Source organism: Theobroma cacao, chromosome 1 (genome assembly GCF_053813885.1).
Source record: "Theobroma cacao isolate CCN51 chromosome 1, ASM5381388v1, whole genome shotgun sequence".
Classification (NCBI taxonomy): domain Eukaryota; kingdom Viridiplantae; phylum Streptophyta; class Magnoliopsida; order Malvales; family Malvaceae; genus Theobroma; species Theobroma cacao.
In genome coordinates this window covers 17,903,508-17,925,384 of record NC_142639.1, presented here as the reverse complement: position 1 = coordinate 17,925,384, position 21,877 = coordinate 17,903,508, and the positions used below count along the sequence as shown (strand labels likewise).

General features: G+C 33.9%; 1 long non-coding RNA gene across 2 annotated transcripts in view; it reads right to left on the bottom strand.

Moving 5' to 3' along the window:
* Positions 1 to 21,877, bottom strand: part of LOC148764612 (uncharacterized) — a 36,518-nt gene that overhangs the window by 9,681 nt on the left and 4,960 nt on the right. The window lies entirely within an intron of this gene.

Genomic DNA, 21,877 nt, shown 5'->3' with positions numbered 1-21,877 from the left:
AAAATTAACAATAATTTGGTTGGATGATAGTGTTTTTTTTTTTTTGTAAAGATGCACGTTATATTTGAAGGAATAAAATTGAAAGAAGTTTTTTGGTCATTAATTTGAAAATTTTTTATTCAACGGAGACATCCTTCCTTCAATTGAGATTGAAACTGTGGTGCATTGGAAGTCTTGATCATGAAATGCATTGCATCTCTGTGTTTACAATTTTCTAAGGAAGTTAGTGATTAGCCAATGTTAGAAAATGAGTTTAACATTAACTTATTTAGAATATAGTGGTTAATGGTAAAAGTATGACATAAATTTCTATACCTAAGCATTAGTAGCCAAGAAATCAATGTTAAGTAATCTGTCAAGTTGAGAGGGATCAATTGATTACCAAATATGAATGATCCTCAGCTTTACAGATATTCTTTGCTGGAATGGACGTAAATTGTGTAGATGTTGGTATGACATCTTTAACTTGAAAAAATAATTAATGAGTGATGTATTCAAACGTTGCAATCAATTGAAAAAGTTTGAGTAGTACCTCATTGATAAGAATAATATTTGATAAGAATAAGATTAGATGCCAAAAAAAAAAAAAGAAAACTGTTTGACAATTCATAAGTTTAGCTAGGAAAAAGAGGAATCACTGCAAAACATAAATAAGCAATTTTTTGTAGTAAAATAATGAAACAAATGTGAAACTAAATTATCAAAAATTTCTAGAAATACAACGTTTTTTTGCAAACAACCAAGCCTTTTTCATCCGTCGCTAAGATATGTAACCCATTTCTAAATGTTACTCTAGAAAGGACATCATATAATTGACCATGTGTAAAAACAAGTTTCGGTAAGTATATGCGAATTTTCTATAGGGTTTGTCCTTGACTTTTGTTAATTGTAATAGCATAAGATCATTTAATAAGAAATTGTTTTCTTATGAAAACAAATGGCTATTTATGATGTTTTGCTGTAAAAAAGATTCGTGGAATGAAGTATTTGTTATTTGTTTTTCTTGCGAAGATAATTTTGCCTGCAATAATATTAGGAGCTAATTGTGTAATAATTAATCTTGTTCCATTACACATACCAGAATATTGGTTAATATTTTTAAGTAACATGACTACAACACCAATTTTCAAATGAAAGGCATGATCAGGTAAACCACGAAATTTTAATGAGTTGAGAAATTTTGTCGAGTATAGTAATTGATGGTTTGAAACCTGATCAATTGCTTGAGATATATAGACATGGCTAAAATAGTTTTTTGTATCAGCTAGTATTAAACTACAGGCATGTGTGTTAACTAAGTCAATTGTTTCATTATAGGATGTCACTATGGTTCTCGGCTTAAGATATTCTAGATCTGCATAGAAATTTTTAAATCTATCATAAACAAAACTAAGGATATCTTTTATTGGATCATCTATTATTATGACTAACAAATCAGTTGGTAATGGCAAACAATCAAAGTCATCATCAGTTTTGCTGTATTGTTGATGATCGTATCTTTCTATCACCAACATCTAATAACCATTGGGCAAAGCTTTCAATTTCTTTTCTTGATTATTTTGTTATGTCAAGCCTTAATAACCCTATGTTAGTTTTCAACCTAAACACCTTACATGTAGAACATTATGTTGATTGGTTGATTGCAACGTTGATAATGTTTGTTCTGTGACAAAATTGAACAACAGGAAGTATCTGCCTAAAGTGTCCTCTTAATAAAATGATCTTTCCCCTAAAAGGTTTGTCAATACTGTCATCACTATTATTGTTCAACACATCTCTTAAAGTTTTATTTAAAACTAAAACAAAATCTATTCACCATAGGTGCTTCATCCCAAACTATTAAACTACAGGCTTCAACTAATCTTGCTAGTTATGTTCCTTTTTTTATTTGACATGTAGAACATTCATTTATGTCAAGAGGTATTTTGAATCTAGAGTGAGCAATCTTGCCTGCAAGTAATAATAAAGATGTAATACCAAAAGATGCAACAGTTAAAATTATTTTTTCTACTAATCTTATGGCTGATATGATTGTGTTTCATAGATAGGTTTTCCCTATACCACCATAATCATACAAGAATATCATTTGGGGCTCATTATTGTCAATTGATTGTTTTGCACATTGATAGATTTGTTTTTGTTCAGGATTTAAGTTAACGATTAATTGTAAATGTAATTGTTGGAGTTCAAGTAAGTCATAATTCATTTCTTCATGTATTAATCTATCTTAATCATGAATGACATCTCGTTGGTTTGGCATAGGTAGCCCAAATTCAAACAACGAAGTACAATTTTTGTTGAAAAGATCTTCTAAAGCAATCAATACATAATTTTTCAGATCATCTTCAAGAATTGTATAATGTAAATTTCCACAAGTATATTTTATTTTATATTGAATATCATCATAAAAAAGTTTCCAATTAGCGTGCCAAAGGTTAACAAGATTTGCTACTTCTTAAAACATAATAATAATCATGAATAGTTGTTTTAATTGTTCACTATAAGCCTATTAAGAAGCTTAAATTAAAGCATCATTCCATTTTTGGTCATTTTCTAACAATCCTAATACTTGATAGGTTTCTTGATAAGTTTTGTAAGTGATTCCATATTATTTTCTAATATGTTCAAAGCTAGTAGCTCCTTTAACAACATTTAACAACATACGCAAATAATATAGTTCTCTTACTGTTGGGTGGACATAATTTATTCTCCTTATACATTTACCTTATATTCTTTTTTTTTTCCATTTAGACTTTTGTTGGTGCCAAACGTATTCAGCAAGAAAATCAGCATACAAAAAATGTCGACCATTGTCATCAATTTGGTCGCAAACCATCCATTCAATGAAAGTAGTTTCATTAATATCTAGCCTATGTATAACACCTGATATGCTCTCACTATCATGAAATAAATATTATGTTGCTCAGGTAAATGAATGAATAACCTCTGAATAGTTGGTTCTCTATAGTGTATCGAGAAAGCAAAATGCCTTCAACATGCTTTATATGCTAATAAATATCGGTAATCCAAATAAGTTTTTATTTCATCTATCTCAACAAATCTTTGTTTTGTATTGTTAAGGGTAGATGTATGTGTAGTATTTAGGCTTTGTTGGGCGGTGGAGTTACTGTTTTCAAGAATGACTCGTGCTCTGCCATGTTTTTTAGTTATATACTTGAATAGGTATTTTATAACTCTAATTTGACTACAAATCTCTACATTGATGTGTATTTGATATTTTACCATTAAATCAATATTATGAGGTATCACATATCTATTGTCTTATTCAATATTGTTTTTAATTGTTATACAATTAGGAATATTTCTCCTTTGATATGTTGTGAATTTGTCTTCATTAATTATAGCTCTTGTTTGGAAGTCTTTTGAAAAATATTTTGATCAATAACCTTTGACCGTGCTGGGAGAATTCGGTCGTGCATGGTCACATGGTCCATCTACCATGAATATTGCCACAACTTGGTAGGCGAAGGGATGTGCATGTTTGTCTAGTAATTTTGTTGATATTATCTTATCTATGTTTTTAAGTGATGAGCACTTATAATCATGGAGGAGCCAAAGGAGGATATGCATATGCGACAACCCTCGTTTTTGGAATCAATTGTATAAGTGGTTGTATGGTAAAAGTTTAATTCAATTAATAAATGTCAAAAAAGTTTTGAAAATTAAGTGATGAAAGGTGATTAGTATTTACTCACCATGTCAAACCCTGCTTTGTTAAATAATTATAATGTCATTCACATGCTCGATAGAATGTTTGTATATTTAGGAAGTTTGAGAAATCGTTAAAAAACGATATTGCCCTTAATTTTTCACTATCTAGGGGTAAAATTGTAATTTTTCATGATTTTCACTATATAGGGGTAAAATTGTAATTTTTTCACCCGCGGATAAAATTTGAGATTTTGAGAGAATTTAGATCACATTTGACAAATTGGAGAATGGCATGAGTATAAGGGATGAAAAATATGTCTATGGGCAATTTTTCAGTTTTTGAGGTAAAAATGTAATTTTTCACTTTACGGGGGCAAAAATGTAATTTTTAAAAATTTACTCCACCAAAACTTTGGAAAAGTCTAGAAATTTCATGGAAGACATGGATAAGTGAAGAGGATTGAGTGGTAGAAAAAGAAAGTCAAAAAGATGGCTAGAAAAAAATAAATAATAAAATATTCAAAAGGTAAATAAAAAAATAATATTTTATTGTTTTGAGTTGGAAACAACTTATGTTTTCTTGAAATGCGAGATTTAATAACTGTCGCTCACCGGGGAGATGCAAAAGTTGATGCTAAGCCTTACGGGGTTTCGATCGACATTCGAGGTAATGAGTGTTTATCAGGACGTCGCGGCGGTTGTCACAGGCTCGATGGGAGTTCCGGGTCGTGACAATTTGTGTGGTATCAGAGCATGATTTAAAGATCAAAGATTTTGATTTTAAAGCTTTGGATTTTAAAGTTTTTAGTTTTAAAGTTGTTTTAAAAAATCCACACTGACACTACGTGTCCCCGAGTTAAGTTAAGTCAAATAGATTGCATGAGTCTGCATATAGAGACTTGTTTGTTTGCAGGGTGTATAAGAGATTAAGTGATTTTCGTTTGATTTCATATAGGTTTTGAAGTGTGTTGGATTACACTTAACATGTTTAGGGGGGACAGTGATTCTGATATTTCACAAAGTGTTAGTGAAATACCAACAGATTTTACTGTTGAAAGCCGATGGTGTCTTGAACTTAATAATCTAGAAAGAGATCCATTTAGAGTACCTACTAATTGAGCTCCATCAGATTTGGGAACGAAAGTTAAAATAAGGGAAAGTCCTAGTGACAGTGAGACTGATGAGAGCGTTGATAGTAATGACGTAAATGAAGGCATGAGAAACTTTCTCTTAAAAGGAATTGAGGAATATGTCAAAGGGAGGAAGAAAATGAGGATAGCAGAAGAATATTATAGTGGGAAAACATCGGCATTGGTCATTAGACATTCTCCCCCAGGCTGTGGGAGCGATGTAAGTAAATGGTAAGAGAAGAAAAAGGGAAAACTTAAAACAGACTCTAAAAAGGATCAAGATGATAATGATCCTAAAGATGTTTAGTGCCTTGTTGAAGCTTGTAATAATGTAATCCTAGGCAGATGCAGTATAAGAAGGATAATAATCCATTGTATAAAAGTCTTAAGAGTTGACTTTTGTCTTGTATAATATAAACGGATGATGGAGTAGTTGTTTAAAGGACAGAAGGAGTATAAAAATCTTTTAGTATGACAAAAGTAGATAATATAAGTATTGAGGATGAATAATTATCTTAGTGGCAAGATCGATTATTTTAAATAAGTACTGAAGGTTGAAATAGAAAGCCATTAATGGTTCCAGCAATTATTAGATTTAATAACGATTAAACCTTCCAGTACTATGAATTGATCACCAGTTAACGGGGTTAAGTCAAGGATTATAAATTTGAGTATGGAGGGAATTAGAAAGTGATACCGTAAAATTTTAAGATGAGGAATATAATCGGTTTCGACTATGAGAATAGTGAGATACTATCAATAATGAATCCTTAGGCGTGTGATGAAGTTGTGATCTATTGAACCATATGGGAAGACTGTCCTAAGGTGGGACATAGGACATGAGGATTTTTGGAGATGCTTATAGAGGGAGATATAAATTGTAAAGTATATTTTTCTCAAGTTTTAATTTATTTGAGAAATTGTCATGGTAAAGATATGTGAATATTGGTAATGAAATATGCCCTAAGGGATGACGGTGGCATATCACATAGATAATATGGATATGTTGGGATCAGTATCCCGATCATGTATCTGTGATAGAAAATTTACTTTGCTAATTATGGTATAGACTCAAAAAGGAGCCAAGCCGTTGAGAATGACTAAGGTAGTAACTCCAAAAGTGAAAGATTTGTTTTAATTAAGTAGATTCCAACGGCTACATTGAAATAAATTACCTTGTGGAGTATTAAGATCAATAATGTATTGATCAAAGTCAAATCTTAAGAAATAAAGAGGATGAGAGATTAATGAGAAGGGACATCAATGTTAAGTAATGAATTTGTGAATAAAGGATTACGACGGTGGCATAAAAAATGAGTACTATAAAGGATTACGAAGAGAATTTATAATTCTTGTATTAACTCAGTTAAATGAAAAGTGATTAAATGAAGCAACTCTTATGGTAAACAGCGGAATAATGGAGTTGATGTAGAGTCTTGTTTATAGTCAGTGACTGCAGCACCGATTATAGACAGGAGGCTACGTAGACTCTTTATCTCGGGAAACCACTTAGTATAATCCTAAATGACATAAAGACTCATGATCGAGAGGATTATTGCTGATCAAACTTCTAAAGGGTAACAATAGATATAAGTGAAGTATTCAAGTTGAGTTGGACATAAATACGAGAAGAAACTCAAGATTCCCTATAAAGGAGATAACAGGAGAAGTTGAGCATCGAATAAAAGATAATACCCCGCCTTTTCTTTGAGTTGATAACTGAAATTTTGATGATAAAATTTTATTTTAAGGGGGATAGTGTTGTCAAACCCTGCTTTGTAAAATAATTATAATGTCATTCACATGCTTGATAGAATGTTTGTATATTTAGGAAGTTCGAGAAATCGTTAAAAGACGATATTGCCCCTAATGGTATCATTAAGTCGATTAAGCCTCGAAGTAGTTCAAATAGAAATTTTAAGGTGAAATTAAGAGTTTCACAGTTCAGGGATGACTCAAAATGGTAATTAGGAGTTCGAGGATCAATTCGGAGTCAAACCGAAATTTTCACTATCTAGGGGCAAAATTGTAATTTTTTCACTCGCGAACAAAATTTGAGATTTTGAGAGAATTTAAATCACATTTGACAAATTGGAGAATGATATGAGTATAAGTGATGAAAAATATGTTTATGGGCAATTTTTCAATTTTTGGGGTAAAAATGTAATTTTTCACTTTACGATGGTAAAAGTGTAATTTTAAAAAATTTACTCCACCAAAACTTTGAAAAATTATAGAAATTTCATGAAAGACATGGATAAGTGAAGAGGATTGAGTGATAGAAAAAAAAAGTAAAAAAGATAGCTAGAAAAAAATAAAATAATAAAATATTCAAAAGGTAAATAAAATAATAATATTTTATTAAGCCTATTAAAAGGCTTGAAAATTCCAGAATATTTCATTGGGATGGTCAGCCAAAACCAGCAGGAGAGAGAGAGAAATAAGAACAAACCCTAGAGTGAGAAAATTCAAAGAAAAAGTGATTTTTCAAAGAATCAAGTGTTTAAAGGTATGATTTTTCAAGCTTAGCTTAAGATTTATCATTTTCATGCATTTCTAATCATTTTCCATGGTTGAATCATGTGATTTGAGGATGAATTCAATTCTGAAAAAATGGGTTAGGAGAGAGAAACTTGTTAGATTAATTTGATTCTAAGTTATGTTAGTGTTTTAAGTTAGTTTAGCATATTTAGGAACAAAACAACAAGAAAAGAATTTATTTTCCTCAATTACCATTATTGGCTGAATTTTCTAGGGAAATATTGGCTGTTGATCTTGATGTTTATTTGAGAAATTATAATGAATAATGATAAATTATGAGCCTATAAAAATAATGAGAATTTTCAGAGCAAAAATATAAATTTTTACCCACTAAGGGTATTTTCGTAATTTGCTATCGAGACTGATAATTTGCACTACATTGAGGAACATTAAGTCAATTTGGGTGCAATTGAGGTATAGAAACTGAAAAAAATTAATTTGAGATTAAATTGGACGGGTTAGTAATTTAATCGGGTAATAGACCGAATTAGGTTAGCACCGCATTTAAGCGGTAGTCGGATAAGTTGCATGTCATATCATGCATATATACCGAGCCTGAATTGATTTTATAATGATCAAACATTGATGTGGTGAATTATGTATTGTACATTGTGGATAGATGATGAGCAAATTACACTAGTAAAAGTACAAAAATTATGCTTGAAGACTGAGATTAGGAGTACATCGACTCCTAGAACTATGAGTGGATAATTTATCGTCTTAAATATCTAGAGTAATTATACTTGTTTGATGTTTTTATTAAATGGTGAGCTTAAATTATAAAATATTATGTTTTTCAATTAAAATATTTTTTTATAAAAATGAAATTTATACTGGTTTTGAAATCAAATATTGTTTTGGAAAAATTGAGTATATGGAGACTGTGTTGAAATTTATGATTTTATATGTTATTGAAATTGGGGCTTATGACACTATGGTAGCATGTGACTAAATTTTTTAGATTGGCATGAAATATATGAATAGTTTTGGATTGGTCTCGGTAGACTGGATTACATTTTATTCACCATGTTTTGCTACTAGAATTTTTATGAGTCTGGTGATATATTAAACGGTCACTGCAGTGGTGGGGGTTTCCGTGGACTGTCTATGAGAGGGGTACGGTAACCCAATTATATATTTACCTCCGGAGGGAGATGTTGGGTGAAGTATATCTTGAGGCATGATATGAGTACACCTCACGTTCAGGCCACCACGTGAGAGTGAGACTTAGCCAACGCCAAGGAACGACTGTGTGTCAGATGTAAAAACATGTTTATGGGTCATTGAACAGCCTTGACGGTCTTAGTGGGATACCTTAACGAAGGTACCTGCGAGAATGATTCTTGCAGGGATCAAGTTTAAGAAATTCATAAGCCGAAAAGTTTTGATGAAAAGAAATTGTTTGGTATAGATTGAAACGAATTTTGTGTTATGAACATTATTTAGATATAACATTTTTATATTGTCTCCATCTACTCGGCTTTAGATGCTTTTGATGGTAATTGTTTACTCACTGAGATTATGTAATCATAATCTCACCCCTCTTCCTATCCATTTTTCAGGCTCAAGACAGTTTGTTGATAGTTGATTAAGACGAGAATTAATCTCGAAGTTGCATCATAGGAAGTAAGGGTTCGTAGCTCTACACCTTCTTGGTTAGTTGGGGGTCCACGTGTCATTGTAAACGAAATTTCATATTTTAATTATCTTTATTACTATATGAATAAATTTATTTTACTCTTACGCTACAAAAGTTATTTTGGGAAGACTTTGAAAATATTGTGTTTTAAGAAAATAGAATATTTTATTTAATGTTTTTATTATATTCAAATAGCTATAATTTTACTTTAAACGAATGTTTTAAACTTCAAAATTTAATTTAAATCATGAAATATGTGTTTCCATTTACATATTACATTTTTTTTTTGAATTTCGAAATTAAATTTTGAAGTCTAAAACATTCGTTTAAAGTAAAATTATAGCTATTTGAATATAATAAAAACATTAAATAAAATATTCTATTTTCTTAAAACACAATATTTTAAAAGTCTTCCTAAAATAACTTTTGTAGCATAAGAGTAAAATAAATTTATTCATATAGTAACAAAGATAATTAAAGTATGAAATTTCGTTTACAGTGACACGTGGGCTCCCAACTAACAAAGAAGGTGTAAAGCTACGAACCCTTACTTCCTATGATGCAACTCCGAGATTAATTCTCGTCTTAATCAACTATCAACAAACTGTCCTGAGCTTGAAAAATGGATAAGAAGAGAGGTGAGATTATGATTACATAATCTCAGTGAGTAAACAATTACCATCAAAAGCATCTAAAGCCGAGTAGATGGAAACAATATAAAAATATTATATCTCAATAATGTTCATAACACAAAATTCGTTTCAATCTATACCAAACAATTTCTTTTCATCAAAATTTCCCGGCTTATGAATTTCTTAAACTTGACCCCTGCCAGAATCATTCTCGCAGGTACCTTCGTCAAGGTATCCCACTAAGACCGCCAAGGTTGTTCAATGACCCATACCCATAAACATGTTTTCACATCTGATATACAACCGTTCCTTGGCGTTGGCTGAGTCTCACTCTCACATGGTGACCTGAACGTGAGGTGCACTCAAATCATACGTCAGGAGATACTTTACCCAACATCTCCCCTCGGAGGTAAGTATATAATTGGGTTACCGTACCTCTCTCATAGGCAGTCCACAAAAACCCACACCACTGCAGTAACCGTTTAATATACCACCAGACCCATAAAAATTCTAATAGCAAAACATGACGAATAAAATGTAATCTAGTCTACCGAGACCATTCCAAAACTGTTCATATATTTCATGCCAACCCAAAAAATTTAGCCATCATGCTACCATAGTGTCATAAGTCCCAATTTCAATAACATATAAAATCATAAATTTCAACACAGTCTCCATATACTCAATTTTTTCAAAACAATATTTGATTTCAAAACCAGTATAAATTTCATTTTTATAAAAAAACATTTTAATTGAAAAACATAATATTTTATAATTTAAGCTCACCATTCAATAAAAACATCAAACAAGTATAATTACTCTAGATATTTAAGACGATAAATTGTCCACTCACAGTTCTACGAGTCGATGTACTCCTAATCCCAATCTTCAAGCACAATTTCTGTATTTTTACCAGTGTAATTTGCTCACCACCTATCAACAATGTACAATACATAATTCACCACATCAATGCTTGACCATTATAAAATCAATTCAGACTCAATAGATATGCATGATATGACATGCAACTTATCTGACTACCGCTTAAATGCGGTGCTGACCTAATTCGGTCTATTACCCGATTAAATTACTAACGCGTCTAATTTAATCTCAAATTAATTTTTTTCAGTTTTTATACCTCAATTGCACCCAAATTAACTTAATGTTCCTCAGTGTGGTGCAAATTATCAGTCTTGGTAGCAAATTATGAAAATACCCATAGTGGGTAAAAATTCATATTTTTGCTTCAAAAATTTCCATTTTTTTACGCTCATAATTTATCATTATTCATCATAATTCCTCAAATAAACATCAAGATCAGCAGCCAATATTCCCCTAGAAAATTCAGCCAATAATGGTAATTGAGGAAAATAAATTCTTTTCTTGTTTTGTTCCTAAATATGCTAAACTAACTTAAAACACTAACATAACTTAGAATCAAATTAATCTAATAAGTTTCTCTCTCATAACCCATTTTTTCAGAATTGAATTCATCCTCAAATCACATGATTCAACCATGAAAAATGATGAGAAATGCATGAAAATGATAAATCTTAAGCTAAGCTTGAAAAATCATACCTTTAAACACTTGATTCCTTGAAAAATCACACTTTTTCTTTGAATTTTCTCTCTAGAGTTTGTTCTTATTTCTCTCTCTCCTGCTGGTTTTGGCTGACCATCCCAATAAAGAATTCTGGAATTTTCAAGCCTTTTAATAGGCTTAATAAAATATTATTATTTTATTTACCTTTTGAATATTTTATTATTTTATTTTTTTCTAGCCATCTTTTTTACTTTCTTTTTCTACCACTCAATCCTCTTCACTTATCCATGTCTTCCATGAAATTGCTAGACTTTTTCAAAGTTTTGGTGGAGCAAATTTTTGAAAATTACACTTTTACCCCCGTAAAGTGAAAAATTACATTTTTATCCCAAAAACTGAAAAATTGCCCATAGACATATTTTTCATCCCTTATACTCATACCATTCTCCAATTTGTCAAATGTGATCTAAATTCTCTCAAAATCTCAAATTTTGTTCACGGGTGGAAAAATTACAATTTTGCCCCTAGATAGTGAAAATTTCGGTTTGACTCCGAATTGATCCTCGAACTCCTAATTACCATTTTGAGTCATCCCTGAACTGTGAAACTCTTAATTTCACCTTAAAATTCCTATTTGAACTAGTTCGAAGCTTAATCGACTTAATGATACCATTAGGGGCAATATCGTCTTTTAACGATTTCTCAAACTTCCTAAATATACAAACATTCTATCGAGCATGTGAATAACATTATAATTATTTTACAAAGCAGGGTTTGACACACCAGCTATGGCAACACCAAAGTGTTTGTTGAATTAAGACAACTGCAACATCTACAAATTGCCATGGAATCTTGATAGTTTTGTAACAAGTATCTAGGATTGCCAATAAAACTTGAAGGTAGCATTATGCATTTTCATACATTGCTTGCATTATTATCTCCTTTTGCAAAAGCATCTTTTAAACCTTAATATAATTTAGCTCTTAATTTTTTTTATTGTTTCCTATAAATAATAATATTTCTTCTTCAATAATAGCATATGCATCAACTATAAATTGTTGAAATAGCCCACCAACCCTTAACAATGTACTTTTAAAAGTTGATCGTTGTTGAATTATGTATGCATAATATATTTTCACATTGTTACATTTTTTCGTTTTGGTTTTCTCCTAACGAGCGCATGAACGTAGCTTATATTAGGTGTATAACCATCTTCTCCATATGAGAAAAGAAGAGGATATTGCATGGTCATGAATGAAGGGTGTAGTTCACTAATTCGGTTTAAACCTTCAGTGACATGATCAACTATAATATCTTTATGGCCATCATATTCTCCTAAATCACCTATTATTAGACCAGCTATTTTAGTTGTAGTTGGCATTTTATAATTTAGATGTGACTAATCTCTGGATGCTATAAGTTTAAGTCGAAGGGGTGCAAAGTTTATAGTTATTAACCTATCCTTAGCCATTCTAAAGATTTTCAGAATTTGATTATTATCATCAAGCATCTTTATCAGACCTTCAACAATTGATCTGTCAAGATCATTGTTGTACTTTGCTAACGTATTTTAGATTTCATTTTCAATATCATAAATGTAAAGTTGAGTGAATTTTGGTTTGTTTCTAAATATGGGTATGAAAGAACCTATCTTATGATGAATTTGATTGTTGATCTTGAATATGTCAGGACCTCCCTATTGTTGATTAACTTATCAATTTGAGTTCTTAATGAAGTGAATTGAAACATCATGTTATACATTCTTATGTTTTGTCTAAACTTTTGACATCTAGCATTTGTACCATCAGTAAGTAAGGTGTCTAGGAAGGGGGTGTTTCTCTAAAATCTGGTATTTGAACTATACTTTATTGACAACAAAGACTAAAAGTAGGATTCTTATTTTCTCTCGATACATTTGACCTTTCTTCATACCACATGCAAGCGATGAAAAAAAGATATATATATATATATATATATATATATATATATATATATATAATTAGGGCTTCCGAAGGACTAAACGATCATATGATTTCCTATTATATGCATGATGAACAAAAATAAACATGTGTTAATGATCACATTTACAAAAGAGACTAGAATGATATGAAATATTAATTTGACAATGCGTCTTATAAAGCCCGACCTTATAAAATACTATTCATGACATACATGTGATGATAGCATGATTGCATGCTATAAGAGTCCTGAAAAATTTACAAAAGTCGGTATTGTACCTAGAGGTATAACAAAATTTATTTAATCCTCGAACTAGATCAAATAGGAATTTTAAAGTGAGATTAAGAGTTTCACAGTTCATGGATGACTTAAAATGGTAATTTGGAGTCAAATCGGAATTTTCACTAACTAGGGGCAAAATGGTCATTTGCCACCTTGGGACAAAATGGGAATTTTAGAAAAGATTTTTTTTGACCCCATTTGACTTATTAGAGTATAATTTGACTTATTGAAGTATGATTTGAGGTTTAGAAGTGAAAAATTTTAATTTCGGTATAATTTGGAGTATAGGGGTAAAATGGTAATTTTACCACCTCAGGGGCAAAATTGTAATTTTCCACCACCAGGATATTTTTTCCAGCACATGGTCTTCCTTGTCTTCATCTTTGACCCTTGACTAAACATGTGGTGGAGATAAAATGTTTAAATTTTTAAAATTTTAAAAACGGGCCAATGACATGATGCCATGTGTCATGCCTTTATTAATTTATTATTTTCCTTTTTAAAAGACAAAAAATCAGCCCATCTTCCACCCCATGGCCGGCCAAACCAGCAAGAAGAGAGAGAAAACAAAAACAAAACCCTAGAGAGAGAAAATCAAAGAAAAAGTGTGAATTTTCAAGGAAATTAAGTGAAAAAAGTGAGTTTTTTCTATTAAGCTTGAGTTTTCTTATTCCCAAGCATTTCTCTTTATTTTCCATGATTAAATTACATGTTTTCATGATGAATTAAATTCTGGAAAAATGGGTTAGGAGAGAGAAAGTTGTTGGATTTATTTGATTTTAATTTATGTTGGTGTTTTTAGTTAGTTTAGCATATTTAGAAACAAAACAACAAGAAAAGAATTTATTTTCTCCCCCAACCATTAATGGCTGAATTTACCATGTAGTGAGTGAGGATGAGTTTGATTTTATTCTAGGAGAATTGGTTAAGGAATGATGAATTATGAGCCTAGAAAAATAATGGGAATTTTCGGAGCAAAAATACGAATTTTTACCCACTAGGGGTATTTTCGTAATTTGCTGTTGGGACTGATAATTTGCACCACACTGAGGGACATTAAGTTAATTTGGGTGCAATTGAGGTATAGAAACTGAAAAGAATTAAATTGGTGTTTAAACGGACCCGTTAGGAATGTAATCGGGTGATAAGACGAATTAGGCCAATACCGGGTTTAAATAGTTACCAGTGCATTTTTGCATTCCATATCATGCATTGGTAATCTAAATTAGTTTAATTTTGATTTAGTACCAACTTGGTGAAACTCTCGATTTTGTATTGTGTCAAGGTGGTGAGTCCTCCGATAAAGGCAAGCAAATTGCATCCGAGGACCAGTAGACAGAGTGCTTCGAAAGTCTGCATTCTAGACATTGTGAGTAAACTTACTGTCATTTTAATTATCTAGGGTGGTTTTTAAATGCTTTCATGAATTCTATGGAAAAAGGAATTTAAAAAGATAAATTTTCATGTTTTATGAATAAATGAGTTTCAATGAAATTAAATTATAAATTGTTTTGAAATTAATAGTGATTTTGAAAAATAGAGTACACGGAGACTGTTAATTGTGGCAATTTGATTGTTTAAATTAACTGGCTTATGATAAATCGAGCATGATTGGCTAGTTGGCAATTGTATTGAAATGCGAATTGTTTGGTTACCTTGAAAAACTATGAATTACAAAATTGCCATATCATGTTATTGAGTTTTATTATATGGTGGATTATATATTAATTAATCACTGCAGTAGGGAGTTTCTGTGGACCAGCCTTTTAGAGGGGCACGGTAAACCCCATTATATTCTTACCTCGAACGGAGAGGCGCGTAGGGTATCTCCTGGGGTAAAGTTTAGGGTTCACTTCACGCTAAACCACCACGTGAGAGGGAACTCAGCAAACGCCAAGGAACGGCTATGTTTTCAAAACAAAAACATGATTTATGTGAAATGTGAATTTTAATAGCCTTGGCGGTCTCGGTAGGATGCCTCGGCCAAGGTGTCCCCGAGAATGGATTTATGGCACAAGTCTAGATTTTTATGAGATTCATAAGCCTCTTTACGTGTTTTGAACAAAATGTGTTATAATGCTATAACCCAGTTTATGATGATTTACTTTATTGTCTCCATGTACTCAACTCTAGATGTATATGATGATGTTTGTTTACTCATTGAGATTTTATAATCTCACCACCCTCCTTTCCACCCATTTCAGGTTCAGTATAGGCTGTAGATAGCTGATCTCATCGAGGACTACAGTGGGATCTGCATTTTCCAAACTATAGGTTCACAGTCCTCTTTACTTTTGTTTATTCGGAGGCACTCTTGTTATTGTAAATTAAATTAAATATTTTGGCTTACTGTATTTAAGTATGTATAAATTTATTTAACTTTTACGTTATAAAAATTATTCACGTATAACTCTATAAATATTGTTTTATAAGAAAATAGAATATTTTACTTAATATTTCTTTTATTTTCTTATTATATTCAAATAACCATAATTTCGTTTTAAATGAAGATTTTAGACTTTTAAACTCATTTTGAATATGAATTGTGTGTTTTGTACTTGTATATTACGTTTTAGCCAGTTTTAAAATTTTTGAGAAAAATGACCAAAATACCCTTGTGAGACGAAAAATTAATATTTTATTTGTTTAAAGTTGGAAACAGCTTAAAATATTTTAGAACACGATATTTGACAATGGTTGCTCACAAATGAACAGAGAAACTGATAGTAAAGCCTTGCGGGGTTTCGAGTTGACATTCCGGGCAATAAGTGTCTACCGGGACACCGCGACGGTTGTCACGGGCTCGAGGGGAGTACCGGGTCGTGATAATTCGATTGGTATCAGAGCTTTTGGTTTTCAAGATCAAAGTTTTTAGTTTTAAAGTTGTTTTAAAAATTTACAATATCAGTGTGGCCCCGGATTAAATTAAGTTAGGTTAGGTTGAATAGAATGCATGCATTTGCATATAGAGCCTAAGGTTACCTAAACTTGCTCGTATTTTTTTTATAGATTATAATGCCTCCTTGACGCGGACGCCCACCTCTCACTAGATCGGTTGGGAGGGGAAGAGGTCGTTCCCAACATCATCAGCCGGATACATTAGAGGAAGAATCAGCTGCATCTACCATTCGGGCAGCACCTGCTGCTGAGCAAGCCGATAGTCCTCCACATCCTCCATCTCTTCAGCCACCTACTGGTATTCCCGCCATACCTACTGAGGCAGCACAGGTATTGGCAGCTTTCTTTGCAGCAATAGCTGGTCAAGCTCAGACTGGTCAAGTTCCACCTGTAGTGCCTCCAGCTACTCATTTAGTTCCACCACCAATACAGGATGTATCCATTTCCAAGAAGCTGAAGGAGGCTAGGCAATTGGGTTGTGTATCTTTCACTGGTGAGTTGGATGCCACTGTGGCAAAAGACTGGATTAATCAGGTGTCCAAGACTCTTTCTAATATGGGATTAGATGATGACATGAAGCTGATGGTGGCTACGAGATTATTAGAGAAGAGGGCTCGTACTTGGTGGAATTCGGTGAAGTCCCGTTCCGCTACTCCTCAGACATGGTCCGATTTTCTCAGGGAATTCGATGGTCAGTATTTCACTTATTTCCATCAGAAAGAAAAGAAGAGAGAATTTCTGAGTTTGAAACAGGGAAATCTAACTGTAGAGGAGTACGAGACTCGTTTTAACGAGTTGATGTTATATGTGCCGGATCTGGTGAAATCTGAGCAGGATCAGGCCAGCTATTTCGAGGAAGGGCTCCGTAATGAGATCAGAGAGCGAATGACAGTGATTGGTAGGGAGCCACATAAGGAGGTGGTACAGATGGCTTTACGGGCTGAGAAGCTCGCGACTGAGAATAGAAGGATTCGGACTGAGTTTGCAAAAATGAGGAATCCTGGTATGTCTTCTAGTCAGCAAGTAAAAAGAGGCAAGGACTCAGCGACTTCAGGGAGCACTACTTCTGTTTCCGTGACATCTCCTCGACCTCCATTTCCACCATCACAGCAGAGACCTTCGAGGTTTAGCAGATCTGCTATGACTGGTTCTGGGAAGAGTCTCGGAGGTTCTGACAGATGCAGAAATTGTGGGAATTATCATAGTGGGCTATGTAGAGGGCCAACAAGATGTTTCCAATGTGGACAGACGGGTCACATTAGGAGTAATTGCCCACAATTAGGACGAGCCACTGTAGCTGCATCATCTCCACCAGCTCGCACAGATATACAGAGGAGAGATTCTTCTGGGTTACCACCGAGACAGGGAGTAGCCATACGGTCTGGTGTGGAGAGTAATACCCCGTCACATCCACCTTCGAGACCACAGACTCGTACCGCGACAAGAGTTTTTGCTGTGACAGAAGATGAGGCACGAGTCCAACCTGGAGCAGTGACAGGTACTATGTCTTTATTTGATAAAAATGCTTATATTTTGATAGATTCTGGCTCAGATAGATCTTATGTGAGTACGACATTTGCATCAATTACTGATAGAAACCTGTCACCATTAGAATAAGAAATTGTAGTGCATACCCCTCTAGGAGAACAGTTGATTAGAAATACTTGTTATAGAGACTGTGGGGTAAGGGTAGGTGAGGAAGAATTTAGGGGTGACTTAATTCCTCTAGAGATCTTGGATTTTGATTTAATATTAGGTATGGACTGGTTAACTGCACATCGGGCGAACGTGGATTGTTTCCGAAAAGAAGTTGTTCTTCGAAATTCGGAGGGAGTAGAGATTGTGTTTGTAGGGGAACGTCGAGTATTACCATCTTGTGTAATCTCGACCATCAAAGCTTCAAAATTAGTGCAAAAAGGGTATCCGACTTATTTGGCATACGTGATCGATACTTCAAAGGGGGAACCTAAGTTAGAGGATGTCCCAATAGTAAGTGAGTTTCCTGATGTATTTCCTGATGATTTACCGAGAATACCTCCTAATCGAGAGCTTGAGTTCCCTATTGATTTACTTCCGGGTACCGCACCTATTTCTATTCCTCCATATAGAATGGCTCCAGCAGAGTTGAAGGAACTGAAAGCCCAGTTGCAAGATTTGGTGGATAAAGGTTTCATTCGCCCTAGCATTTCTCCTTGGGGAGCACCAGTCCTATTTGTAAAGAAGAAAGATGGCACTCTTCGATTGTGTATTGATTTTCGTCAGCTGAACCGAGTGACCATCAAGAATAAATACCCTTTACCCCGGATAGATGATCTTTTTGATCAATTACGAGGTGCTATGGTATTCTCTAAGATTGATTTGAGATCTGGGTACTATCAGTTGAGGATTAAGGAGCAGGATGTACCTAAGACTGCCTTTAGGACGCGTTATGGGCATTATGAGTTTCTGGTGATGCCGTTTGGTTTGACTAATGCCCCGGCAGTTTTTATGGATCTTATGAACAGGGTGTTCCATCCATACTTGGATAAGTTTGTGATAGTATTCATCGATGACATCTTGGTTTATTCGAAGAATGATGATGAACATGCTGCCCATTTGCGCATTGTGTTGCAAACTTTGCGCGAGAGACAACTCTATGCCAAGTTCTCTAAATGTGAATTCTGGTTGAAAGAAGTGGTTTTCTTGGGACATGTGGTGTCCGGAGCTGGAATTTATGTCGATCCCAAGAAGATTGAGGCAATCTTGCAATGGGAGCAACCGAGAACGGTAATTGAGATTCGTAGTTTCCTTGGCTTAGCCGGTTATTACCGGAGATTTGTTCAGGGATTTTCTTTGATAACAGCTCCTCTGACTCGTTTGACTCGTAAAGGAGTTAAGTATGAGTGGGATGACGTTTGTGAGAATCGATTTCAGGAGCTAAAGAACCGGTTAACCTCCGCTCCCGTTTTAACACTTCCTGTTAGTGAAAAAGAATTTGTGGTATACAGCGATGCATCTAAGTTGGGATTAGGGTGTGTGTTGATGCAGGATGAGAAAGTAATAGCTTATGCTTCCCGACAGTTGAAGAAGCACGAGACGAATTACCCTACTCATGACTTGGAGTTAGCAGCAGTAGTATTCGCATTGAAGATTTGGAGACATTATTTATATGGTGAGCGTTGTCGGATTTTTTCTGATCATAAAAGTTTGAAGTATTTGCTCACCCAGAAAGAGCTTAACTTGAGACAGAGACGATGGTTGGAGTTGATTAAGGATTATGACTTAGTGATTGATTATCATCCGGGAAAAGCAAATGTTGTAGCGGATGCCTTAAGTCGTAAATCCTCATCGTCGTTAGCAACACTTCAAAGTTCTTATTTTTCGATGTTACTTGAGATGAAATCTCTAGGGATCCAGTTGAATAATGGTGAGGATGGAACCCTACTTGCTAGTTTTGTCGTGAGACCTTCATTGTTGAATCAGATAAGAGAATTGCAGAAATCTGATGATTGGTTGAAACAGGAAGTTCAAAAGCTGCAAGATGGAGAAGCTAGTGAGTTTAGACTCAGCGATGATGGTACTTTCATGCTTAGAGACCGAATTTGTGTTCCTAAGGATGATCAGTTGAGACGAGCTATTTTGGAGGAAGCTCATTCTTCCGCCTACGCTTTACATCCCGGAAGCACCAAGATGTATCGGACTATTAAAAAAAGTTATTGGTGGCCGGATATGAAACGAGATATAGCAGAGTTTGTAGCGAAATGTCTCACATGCCAACAGATCAAGGCGGAGCATCAAAAACCGTCAGGTACTCTTCAACCTTTATCGATTCCTGAATGGAAGTGGGAGCATGTGACTATGGACTTTGTATTGGGTTTGCCGCGGACACAAAGTGGGAAGGATGCTATTTGGGTGATTGTGGATAGATTGACTAAGTCCGCCCATTTCTTGGCTATCCATAGCACGTATTCTATTGAGAGGCTGGCAAGACTTTATATAGATGAGATTGTGAGATTACACGAAGTCCCAGTTTCTATTGTGTCAGATCGAGACCCTCGATTTACTTCTCGATTTTGACCGAAATTTCAGGAAGCTTTTGGAACTAAATTGAGATTTAGTACTGCCTTTCATCCACAGACAGATGGTCAATCTGAGAGAACTATTCAGACCTTGGAGGATATGTTACGGGCTTGTGTCATTGACTTTATCGGGAGTTGGGACAGACACTTGCCATTGGTGGAGTTTGCTTATAATAACAGTTTTCAGTCTAGTATTGGGATGGCACCATACGAGGCTTTGTATGGAAGGAAATGCCGAACTCCGCTCTGTTGGGATGAAGTAGGTGAAAGGAAATTGGTGAATGTGGAATTGATTGATTTGACAAACGATAAGGTCAAAGTTATCCGAGAGCGATTAAAGACAGCTCAAGATAGGCAGAAGAATTATTCGGATAAACGAAGGAAAGATTTGGAGTTTGAAGTCGACGATAAAGTTTTTCTTAAGGTTTCTCCTTGGAAAGGTAATAATTTGAAATTTTCAAGTATTAAATCTTATTTGATTATACTATTGTAATAATTTGTGGTATTTATTGGATGATGAAAGGTGTGATTCGATTCGCGAAGAGGGGAAATCTCAATCCAAGATACATTGGACCTTTTCGTATCATTGAAAGGATTGGGCCAGTGGCTTACAGACTTGAATTACCCCCAGAGTTAGATCGAATTCATAATGTCTTCCATGTCTCAATGTTGAAAAAGTATGTTCCCGATCCCTCTCACATTTTAGAGACACCTCCCATTGAGTTGCATGAGGATTTGAAGTTCGAGGTGCAGCCTGTACGTATTCTAGATCGAAAGGATCGAGTGCTAAGGAACAAGAGCATTCCAATGGTGAAAGTATTGTGGAAGAATGCTCGAATGGAGGAGATGACGTGGGAAGTCGAGAGCCAGATGAGAAACCAATATCCACATCTTTTATTCGAATCAGGTAAGTGAAATTTTGAGGTCAAAATTTTATTTTAAGGGGGGTAGTGCTGTAAAGCCCGACCTTATAAAATACTATTCATGACATACATGTGATGATAGCATGATTGCATGCTAGGAGAGTCCCGAAAAATTTACAAAAGTCGGTATTGTACCTAGAGGTACAACAAAGTTTATTTAATCCTCGAACTAGATCAAATAGGAATTTTAAAGTGAGATTAAGAGTTTCACAGTTCATGGATGACTTAAAATGGTAATTTGGAGTTTGAGGATCAATTTGGAGTCAAATCGAAATTTTCACTAACTAGGGGTAAAATGGTCATTTGCCACCTGGGGACAAAATGAAAATTTTAGAAAAGATTTTTTTTGACCCCATTTGACTTATTAGAGTATAATTTGACTTATTGAAGTATGATTTGAGGTTTAGAAGTGAAAAATTTTAATTTCGGTATAATTTGAAGTATAGGGGTAAAATGGTAATTTTGCCACCTCAGGGGCAAAATTGTAATTTTTCACCTCCAGGATATTTTTTCCAGCACATGGTCTTCCTTGTCTTCATCTTTGACCCTTGACTAAACATGTGGTGGAGATAAAATGTTTAAATTTTTAAAATTTTAAAA